Source organism: Pleurodeles waltl, chromosome 3_1 (genome assembly GCF_031143425.1).
Source record: "Pleurodeles waltl isolate 20211129_DDA chromosome 3_1, aPleWal1.hap1.20221129, whole genome shotgun sequence".
In the NCBI taxonomy this organism is placed as follows: domain Eukaryota; kingdom Metazoa; phylum Chordata; class Amphibia; order Caudata; family Salamandridae; genus Pleurodeles; species Pleurodeles waltl.
The window spans coordinates 756,854,789-756,864,064 of NC_090440.1; positions in this window are offsets into that span (position 1 = coordinate 756,854,789).

The window sequence follows — 9,276 nt, forward strand, 5'->3', positions numbered from 1 at the left end:
GCTGCCCTGGGGATTATGAGTCCTCAACCGCCAGCCTGGCCACGGCGGTAAACACCACCATGGAAAGGCTGGCGGTAAGGGGGACTTGGGGTGCCCCTGGGGGCCCCTGCAATGCTCATGCACTTGGCATGGGCAGTGCAGGGGCCCCCAGGCATAGCCTCATCGAGCATTTCACTGCCCGAACTTTGGGCAGTGAAATGCGCGATGGATGCTACTGCACCCGCTGCACATCAGCATTGCCGCCGGCTCTATTACGAGCCAGCAGCAATGGTGATGTGACTTTTCCACTGGGCCAGTGGACGGTAAAACTGTTATCATCCGCTGGCCCAGCGGAAAAGTCATAATAGGTAGCCAGGAATACTGCCGGCACTGGTGGTATTCTGGCTCCGGCGGCCTCAGCGGTCTTTTTAAAAGACCGCTGAGATTGTATAGGGCCCTAGTGTTACAAAAATAAAGGTACTTTATTTTAGTGACACAAACGCAAAAAATACCATAGAGACTATACTCCCTTAGAAGGTAAGTAATACACAAGTTATATACACTAGTATTCAGTAATAGCTGTAAAAACATAAAACAGTACAAATAGTGAACATCACAATAGTTAGAAATGGGCCTAGGGGGAATGCAAACCATATACTAAGAAAGTGGAATGTGAATGTCGGTTTCCCAGCTAGGTAAGTGTAGTGTGTAGGGGGGTGCTGCCAGTATTAGAAAACACCAAAGGTAAGTAATAGAACCCACCCCAGAGAACAGGAAAGCAGGAGTAAATCACCATAACTTTCCTAGAACACACAAGAACACGAAAAAGAAGATGATGCGAGAACAGGAAGAGACTGCAAGAAACCAACAGTGGATTCCTGGACCGGAAGACCTGTGGAAGAAGGAGACCAAGTCCAAGAAGCACAGAAGAGTCCAGGGAGAACAGGAGCCCCTGCTAACCTGGATGAAGGTGCAAAAGAAGAACCACGAGTGAAGTACAACAGTCAGTACTGCACTCAAGAAGATGGATGCGGGTTCCTGTTTGATGTAGATTATGTCTCACGGCGGAAGGATGATTGCAGTTTGGTTTGTGTCACTGTATTCTGCCAACAAGCCTTGGCACATGCAAAGCTTGTGGTTAGCAGAAAATGGCACAGCCCGGGACCAGGAGGGACCTTGTGGACTCTACCCAGGAGGGGGAGTAATAGGGGGCTCTCAGCAACTCGGAGAGCTCACAGAAGACCAGGCAGCGTGCACAGAAGTCCCACAGCACAGTGCAAAAGGAGGCCCATGCAGCACTAAAACAAAGGATGCCACGCCGCAGGAGAACCATGCAGGAAGTTGTGCATCGCAGGATAGAGTGCTGGAGATGCACGATGTATGAAGAACTTTGTGGAAGGATGAGAACAAGCCTCTGCAACTGCAAAACATGAGGTCACCGGGGTACTGTCTTGTGTGGGGAGGCAAGCTCTTATCTCCACCAAAGTTGGACAGTAGGGCATCAGGACCGTCGGGACCACTTCAGTCCACGACCCATGATGTAGGATCCACGCAACTCGTCAGGAGAGGGGACCCTCACAGCTGGTCGTCGTTGCAGAGAGGTGCCTGCTGAAGTAGGGGAGTGACTCCTTCACTCCAAGGGAGATTCTTTTGTTCTTCTGTTGCAGGCTGAAGACAGGCTGTCCTCTGAGGATGCACGACCAGGAAACAGTTGCAGTTGTTGGCAGGAGCTGATGATATTCTATTGCAGAAGTCGTCTTTGCTTCTTTGTTGCAGTTTGTAGAGTTCTTGGAGGGTCCAGATGCAGTTTCTTGGGTGAGAGGGTGAAGTAAAAGATGCAGAGGATTCCTGCTGGAGTCTTGCAATCCGAATTTGGAGAACCACCCAAGAGACAGACCCTAAATAGCCCTGAAAGGGGGATTGGTCAGCTAAACAGGAAAGCACCTATCAGATGAGGGCTCTGACGTCACCTGCTGGTATTGGTCACTCAGATGCTCCCAGAGTTCCCTACCAACTTGGAATCCAAGATGGCAAAACCCAGGGACCCTCTGGAGGAGCTCTGAGCACCATCCCCGGGGTGGTGATGGACAGGGGAGTGGCCACTCCCCTTTCCTTTGTCCAGTTTTGCTCCAGAGCAAGGACTGGGGTCCCTGAACCGGTGTAGACTGGATTATGCAAGGAGGGCACCAAAGGTGCCCTTCAGAGCATTCCCAGTGGCTTGGGGAGGCTACCCCCCCGCCCCCCAACCTGTAAAACCTATTTCCAAAGGGAGAGGATGTAACACCCCTCTCCCAAAGGAAATCCTTTGTTCTGCCTTCTTGGGCTTGAGATGCTCAATCAACATGAGGGCATAAACCTGTATGAGAGGTGGCAGGAGCTGAGGCTGCCTGAAAAACCCCAGAAGGCTGGAGTGGCAATACTGGGGGTCCTCTAAGGAGCCCCCAGAGTGCATGGAATCATACAACCAATACTTGCAAAAGCATTAGGGTATGTTTCCAACATGTTTGATACCAAGCATGCCTATGTTTGGTGTTACCATTATGTAGCTGGACATAGGTAGTGACCTATGTCCTGTGCAAGATAAAATGGCGTTCCTGCACTCACAAAGTCTGAGAAAATGGTACTGGAGGCCATGGGGACACCTCTGCTAGTGCAGGGGTGCCCTCACACACAGGTACTCTGCACCCTGCCCTCAGGGCTGGAGGGCCAGCTATAGAGGTGACTTCTAAGTGACCTGGTGCAGTGTAAATGGCAGTGGAAGGGTGCATGTACCTTTTCACACAGGCTGCAATGGCAGTCCTGCAGAAGCCTTTGCATGGGCTCCCTATGAGTGGCAAAAGAAAAGCTGCAGCCCCTAGGGATCCTCTGGAACCCCAATGCCCTGGTACCTCAGTGCCATATACTAGGGACTTATAAGGGGGCACCAGTATGCCAATTTAGGGTGAAATGCTGGGTCGCCAGTATACAACAACAACATTTAGAGGAGAGAGAGCATAATCACTGGGGTCCTATTTAGCAGGATCCCAGTGAACACAGTTGTTAGACTTTTCATCCTTGGTGTGGTCTCCCTTAACTTTCTGCCTCTGTTCCCCAGGTTGTTGATGTGTGCTGGACTCTGATTTTACTGTTTTTGTTACTCTGGGCACTTTACCACTGCTAACCAGTGATAAAGTGCAAGTGCTCCTTTTCAAAATGTATATGTAATTGGCTTATCCATGATTGGCATATTTGATTTATTAGTAAGTCCCCAGTAAAGTGCACAAGAGGTGCCCAGTGCCTATAAATCAAATGCTACTAGTGGGCCTGCAGCACTGGTTGTGCCACCCACATAAGTAGCTCTGTAGTCATGTCTCAGACCTGCCACTGCAGTGTCTGTGTGTGCAGTTTTAACTGTAAATTTGACTTGGCAAGTGTACCCACTTGCCAGGCCTAAACCTTCCCTTTTCTTACATGCCAGACACCCCTAAGGTAGGCCGCCCTAGGTAGCCCCAAGGGCAGAGTGCAGTGTATGGTTAAGGTAGGACATATTGGCCCTCATTCTGACCCTGGCGGTCGGTGATAAAGCGGCGGCCAACCCGCCAACAGGCCGGCGGTCCAAAATATGCAATTCTGACCCTGGCGGGAACCGCCAACACAGCCCGCCGCATTAACACTCCACCCGCCACGGCGGAACAAACAAACAGCGCGGCGGTCCCCGCCAACAGCCAGGCGGCAGACAATGTACCGCCCGCCCTATCACGACCCACCAATCCGCCACCTTTTCCGGGGCGGGAGCACCGCCGATAAAAACACGGTGGAAACAGACTACGAACGGGAAAACGCTCACCTCCACATACTCCACGCGAGATTCCGGCAGTATGGAACCCGAGTTACAGGTCATCCCCGCACTCCTATACCTGCTCCTGTACCAGGAGCACGCCCGGCGGCGCGGAAGACATCGGTGAGTACTGCACCTACGACACAGGAGAGGGAAAAGATTACCGGCACACACCCACCCACCCACACCCACTACAACACACACATCAATGCATTCCCACAGATCACTGTCACAACCCACAAACCCCCCCCTCCGAAATAATGCAAAGACCAAAAGAAGAGATCTTAAACGGGCAGATATATTGAAAAATGGACAGCAGTAATCCAAATAAATAAATAAACTATGTACAAAATATATACATCTACTATATGTAGTCCAACCACTGTCCGTGGACCACAGGGGTCCTGAGCAAAGGGGCAAGGCCCAGTCCCACAACAAGAACTCCACGGAGAGAACACTGCAGGGGCATCAGAAAGAAAAAAGGACAGGCACCTCAGGAGGAAGGGAAGGGGGGGCACCTCAGCCACTTGAGTACACGACGCCAGATCCACGAGGGGACTCCATGACCACTGGCCCATCCTGGGGAGAGCAAAGCCACAGTCCATACAGTCCATACAGTGGGTGGCCTGCCCACTGGGCCATCCTGGGGAGAGCAAAGCCAGTCCATACAGTCCATACAGTGGGTGGCCTGCCCACTGGGCCATCCTGGGGAGAGCAAAGCCACAGTCCATACAGTCCATACAGTGGGTGGCCTGCCCACTGGGCCATCATGGGGAGAGCAAAGCCACAGTCCATACAGTCCATACAGTGGGTGGCCTGCCCACTGGGCCATCCTGGGGAGAGCAAAGCCACAGTCCATACAGTCCATACAGTGGGTGGCCTGCCCACTGGGCCATCCTGGGGAGTGCAAAGCCACAGTCCATACAGTCCATACAGTGGGTGGCCTGCCCACTGGGCCATCCTGGGGAGAGCAAAGCCACAGTCCATACAGTCCATACAGTGGGTGGGCTGCCCACTGGGCCATCCTGGGGAGAGCAAAGCCACAGTCCATACAGTCCATACAGTGGGTGGCCTGCCCACTGGGCCATCCTGGGGAGAGCAAAGCCACAGTCCATACAGTCCATACAGTGGGTGGCCTGCCCACTGGGCCATCCTGGGGAGTGCAAAGCCACAGTCCAAACAGTCCATAACAGACTCCACTGCCACTGGAGGAGGCATGTTGGCCAGAGGACATCCTGCAGCCCTGCCCGAGACAGATCCTGCCCTGCCACGTCTGCCAAAGGGCCAGCGGTTCCTGCCTGGAAGGGCCCTGTTCAGCGGTTCTTGCCTTGAAGGGCCCAGTTCAGCGGTTCTTGCCTTGAAGGGCCCAGTTCAGCGGTTCTTGCCTTGAAGGGCCCAGTTCAGCGGTTCTTGAGACGGCGGTCCCCAGCGGAGCGGTGCTGGAGACGGCGGGGCCCAGTTCAGCGGTTCTTGCCTTGAAGGGCCCAGTTCAGCGGTTCTTGCCTTGAAGGGCCCAGTTCAGCGGTCCTTGCCTTGAAGGGCCCAGGTCAGCGGTTCTTGAGATGGCGGTCCCCAGCGGAGCGGTGCTGGAGACGGCGGGGCCCAGTTCAGCGGTTCTTGCCTTGAAGGGCCCAGTTCAGCGGTTCTTGCCTTGAAGGGCCCAGTTCAGCGGTCCTTGCCTTGAAGGGCCCAGTTCAGCGGTTCTTGAGACGGCGGTCCCCAGCGGAGCGGTGCTGGAGACGGCGGGGCCCAGTTCAGCGGTTCTTGCCTTGAAGGGCCCAGTTCAGCGGTTCTTGCCTTGAAGGGCCCAGTTCAGCGGTTCTTACCTTGAAGGGCCCAGTTCAGCGGTTCTTGAGACGGCGGTCCCCAGCGGAGCGGTGCTGGAGACGGCGGGGCCAGTTCAGCGGTTCTTGCCTTGAAGGGCCCAGTTCAGCGGTTCTTGCCTTGAAGGGCCCAGTTCAGCAGTCCTTGCCTTGAAGGGCCCAGTTCAGCGGTTCTTGAGACGGCGGTCCCCAGCGGAGCGGTGCTGGAGACGGCGGGGCCCAGTTCAGCGGTTCTTGCCTTGAAGGGCCCAGTTCAGCGGTTCTTGCCTTGAAGGGCCCAGTTCAGCGGTCCTTGCCTTGAAGGGCCCAGTTCAGCGGTTCTTGAGACGGCGGTCTCCAGCGGAGCGGTGCTGGAGACGGCGGGGCCCAGTTCAGCGGTTCTTGAGACGGCGGTCCCCAGCGGAGCGGTGCTGGAGACGGCGGGGCCCAGTTCAGCGGTTCTTGCCTTGAAGGGCCCAGTTCAGCGGTTCTTGCCTTGAAGGGCCCAGTTCAGCGGTTCTTGCCTTGAAGGGCCCAGTTCAGCGGTTCTTGCCTTGAAGGGCCCAGTTCAGCGGTTCTTGAGACGGCGGTCCCCAGCGGAGCGGTGCTGGAGACGGCGGCCATTCTATGGCCAACTGCTCATTGCCTGGTGGTGCCCTCCTGGGCAGCGGGGATGGTGCTCCTTCAATACCCACCTGGGCTGTGGGTGGTGGGGCCCTCCTGGCCAGCTGGGCTGGGTCCTCCCTGGGCAGCGGCTATGGGGGTGGTGGGCTCTCCCGGGGCAGCTGTGCCGGTTCCTCCCTGGGCAGCGGCTATGGGGGTTGCGGGCTCCTCCTGGGCAGCTGTGACAGGTCCTCCATGGGCAGCAGGCCTGCTGCCTGACTTCTCCGCCTTGCTGCCCTTGCCCTCCTTAGTCGGGAGTCTGTGGCCCTTTCCTCCCTTTGGAGCTGTGGCTGTTGACGGTGGCTGGCTAGTGTCCTGGGGGGATATAGAACCCGGGCTCCTGCGGCGGCCCTTCCGCCTTCTGCTCCTCTTCCCAGGGGGTGGGCTGGCTGTCCCCTTGCTGCTGGGCGAAGATCCAGACCTGCGGGCTGGTGGGCTCCAATACCCCTGCACCCTTGTCAAGGGGGCTGCAGGGCTGGTGGTGGCTGAGGTGCTCTTCTTACCCCGACGAGAAGGAGGGGGGGGCTCAGGGTCAGGAAAGAAGGTAGCAGTAGAGAGATAGATTTTCCTGGGACAATGGATAGTGGTAGGTACAGTGGGTATGGGAGTGGAGGGAGAGGATGTGGTTGTAGGCGAGACAAGTTTGCTGTCTTTGGGTGCAGGTGCAGGAGCGGGAGGCTGTCGTGAGGTGGATGGCTGTTGGGTGGGTGGGTGGCTGCGTTTGTGTGGTGTGGAAGAGGGGGTGACAGACACAGTGGGAGAGGACACAGGGGACGTGTAAATAGCAGTGGGGGTGGTGACTGCACGTGTGCGGACTGTACTGGAGGGTGTGCTGGTGATGGAAACACTGGCTGATGGTGAGGTGAATGAAGGTGTGAGTGTAGACGTCACAGGGAGGGAGGAGGGAGACGAGGAGGTGGGGGTCACAGAGGTGGTAGTGACTGTTGGCATGTCTGCATCGGAATGTTGCTTGTGTGAATGTCTGCGTGATCTGTGGTGCTTATCTTTGGATGAGCTGCTCTTGGGTGTTGAGGTGTGTGCAGGCTGGTCTGATGGTGTGGGTGGGACAGGCAGAGGAACAGGAGACTGGGAGGAGGGAGTTAGTAGAGGGAGGCAGGAGACAGGGACAATGGCTGCCGTCAGTGCTGAGGCCAGAGCTGGAACGATCGCTGATGGGCAGCCTGACCCGAATGAATGCCCTCCAGGTACGCATTGCTGCGATGAACCTCCCTCTCCACCCCCTGGATGGCATTCAAAAGGGTAGTCTGCCCAACAATGAGCGTTCGGAGGAGGTCAATGACCTCCTCACTGAGGGCAGCGGGGGTAACAGGGGCAGGGCCTGAGGTGCCTGGGGCGAAGGAGATGCCCGGCTTCCTGGCAGAGCGGGCACGGGGCGAACGCTGAGGGGCTGCTGGGAGGGCGGAGATGGTGTGCTGGGTGGCGGCTGTACCTGTAATGGCGGGGGGCACGGATGGTGCCACCCCCACAAGGGAGCTCCCTTCCGAGGACGTGTCCGTGTCGCTGCAGGGTCCAGTCGTCCCCGTTGTGGAGCTCCCCTCGCCCTCCGTCTCACTGGTCCAGTCAGACTCTGTGTTATGGCCCTCCTGGGCCATGTGAGATGCAGCTCCCTCCTGCCCCGATGCCACTTCTCCTCCGCCTGATGATGCTGATGCACACAAGCACAGAAAGACAAACAAAAAGGGGGGGGGAGAGAGAAATAAAGAGATTTTGAGTACATGGATCACCGGTACAGTTAGCGGACATGACAGACACAGATGCCCCCTGCACTAAGTTGCGCACTTGGGGTCCCCTACGCATTCCGTGGAACATGCCCTACACGCCTAGAGTTGACAACTGCACCCATGGATGACACGGCCCAGGGATGGCTGTACTGGCACACTACTGAGGGTGGTGGCTGGGGACACAGGGGCTTACGGGGGTGCCCAGCCTACAGATATCGCCCTGGCCTAGGGGGACCCACAGCCCTCCTCCCCCACCCAGACACCTCCACTGCGCGACAACAGAGTAGATTATGCTTGTACTCACCCCCTTGTGTCTGCTGCCCTCACGCGCCCATCCAAATCAGGGTAGGCCACCGCCAGGATCCGGAACATCAGGGGGGTCAGTTGACGGCAGGCACCCCGCCTACGTTGGGAGGCCATCCCCAGCAGAGACTCGGCGGTCTTCTTGGTCCCGCGGCGGATGTCCTACCACCTCTTGCGGCAGTGGGTGCCCCGTCAATGGTGGACCCCCAGGGTCCGGACTTCCTTGGCGATGGCACGCCAAATCCCGATCTTCTCATGGGCGCGTACCTATGTGACACGTACAGGGAGGGAGAAATACCACGTTCAAGTTTGTCTGCATTTTCGTTGCCAGTGGCCCAACGCCCCCCATCCCCGCCAGGCCCCCCGCCAGGCCCAACATGCCCCCCATCCCCGCCAGGCCCCCGCCATGCCCCCCGCCAGGCCCAACATGCCCCCCATCCCCGCCAGGCCCCCCGCCAGGCCCCCCCGCCAGGCCCAACATGCCCCCCATCCCCGCCAGGCCCCCCGCCATGCCCCCCGCCAGGCCCCCAAGCCAGCCAGTGGCCCCAAATCCATATTGAATTAAACTCACTTGTTGGTCTGGAGGACCGTAGAGTAGCGCATACTGGGGGAGGACCCCATCCACAAGTTTCTCCAACTCTTCTCCAGTGAAGGCAGGGGCCCTTTCCCCAGGCGCAGCAGCCATTGTCCCTTCCAGACCGAGGTCACAGCAACACTTGCAGTATAGGTCCTCTCCTGTGAAAGTTCAAGTCGCAAGTGAATAAGTAGATAGAAAATGGCGGTCACGTCCGCGGTGGTGCGTACCGCCACCGCCGGCGCCCTTCGCCATTGGCTCCTGAAACCCATAGGCTTCAATGTTAACCAATGCGGCTTCGCGCCGCGGTCTTCGCCCGCCGACCGCCGCGGTGTGCCACGCCAGCGCATTGACCTCACATCCCATTGTCACACTTCACAGGTCAGGCAGCCGCCA